Source organism: Propithecus coquereli, unplaced genomic scaffold, assembly GCF_000956105.1.
Source record: "Propithecus coquereli isolate 6110/MARCELLA unplaced genomic scaffold, Pcoq_1.0 Scaffold161, whole genome shotgun sequence".
In the NCBI taxonomy this organism is placed as follows: domain Eukaryota; kingdom Metazoa; phylum Chordata; class Mammalia; order Primates; family Indriidae; genus Propithecus; species Propithecus coquereli.
Window position 1 is genome coordinate 1,963,771 of NW_012140636.1, and position 1,760 is coordinate 1,965,530.

General features: G+C 37.9%; 1 protein-coding gene across 1 annotated transcript in view; it reads left to right on the plus strand.

Moving 5' to 3' along the window:
* The window catches only part of MTTP (microsomal triglyceride transfer protein), a 91,722-nt gene that overhangs the window by 35,475 nt on the left and 54,487 nt on the right, over positions 1-1,760 (plus strand). The window lies entirely within an intron of this gene.

Consider the following 1,760-nt stretch of genomic DNA (forward strand, 5'->3'; position numbering starts at 1 on the left):
TGATTTCAAGAGTAAATAATCCCTCCATATTTGGCTAGAAAAGGCACTGTATCTCCTTCCCAACGACCCTGCCCAGTCTCCTTCTAGATTTGGTTTCCTTGAGTTCAAAACTTGGTTTGTAAGCAGGTTGTGCCTGCTACTGCTCTTTGGAAGCTCTGAGGACTGTGAATGTAGGTAAGAGCCCTGTGCTCGTGGATGTTCAGAACTCATTTCAGTGTTGAATGAAGTAATCAGCTTTATGGCCTGAATACAATAAAACTTACTCAGTCCCTGTTGTGAAAGAAGGAAATTAAGATTATTACTGTGATAGCCACGTGGATTGAACTGCAAAGCCCTGACTTTATATTATTATTTAATGATCACAAGCCAGCTCAATTAAGCCGTTTTGATGCTCAGCTGGGATGATACCAGTGCTGTCTTCTCTTTGGATCTCATTAGTCTGCTCTAATCTGAAGAAACAGAATTTGGGCCCCAAAAGTAGGAGTCATACAAAAGAAGGAGACTTTTTCACTTTTCTAGCTCTAGGGAAACAATAGAAACTAATAGAAGGAATGAAAAAAAATATCTTTGTGTCTCACAGTTTATATCTATCATTCAGCCTACAAGGAAAAAAAATGACTCTAATGCCATTTTCTGAGGAATCTAGAGGTCAAGATCAAAACTTGATCCATAGAAGTGTGTCAGTAATAGCAGAGCACTTCACCTTGTGCATAGTCCAAACAGTAAATCCGAGAACTGGGTTTCCTGAAATTTTAGGTAGAAGTTTATAAATAGTTCAAGCACATTTTGTAGCCTAGAAGAAGAGTGAGCTAATGATGATAGTATTATTCTTCCCACTTAACAGAGTTGCTTTCTAAAGTATTTAAGACTCAGACCAAAAGGACATGGGCCATAGGCGTGTCCTTTGTCATCCAGTGAGCCCCTTTGACTGTTTCTGAGCTCAAACAACTCAGATATGAACTTCTAATACTCATGATATTTGGAGATACCCTACTACCAAACATTTGAAAAGGAAATTGCACTGTCATTATTAAAGAAGATCCACTTTACAAAATAGAACATCATAAACTCGGGCTTGAGTCTGGGACTTGGCCAGTGATTTGTTTGAGAACATGATACTGCAGATTTTCAGACACTGAGGTCATTTTTCCAGTTCCTTTTTGATCAGGACACACCGTCTTCCAACATTTATAGGTTCATCCAGTGTAATGACTAAAATTGATTGCCAGATAAAGTAAATCCATCAATAGGCAGAGTACACATAGGAAGTAAAAAGAGATTTGCAGCAACTTGCTTGGATAATTCTGGCAAACTCTTTTCTTCTAAAGCATGAGAGTTTTTATGTAGGCTGGATTATTCAAATTGATATCAATTGGATTCATTGCATAATTGCTGAGCTTTACTTGAGAAGTCATGGTTTGTCTTAAAGAGGAATAGGAAGGCATTCAGGATATTTCTTATAGAAATGCTCAACTGAAATTACCACAGACCTTGCTTGGGAACTTCTACAGAGATGATATATCTATCCTCTATTTCTAAATTGCGTGATGTGTTTGGAGTCAATACAGGGTGAAAAATAGCAGGGTGCTTTCCAGAAAATTCTCTTCGTCCTTTTATCCTGTTTCTTAAACATAGGTTAAAATGGTAGAAGACACTGTTCTCATCCCTGTACCTATAAATAGCAAAGATGAGAAAACAAAGCTAAGTCTTTTGCTAGTGCTGCCAAATCACAGTCACCCTTCTCATTTCAGCCTCTTTTC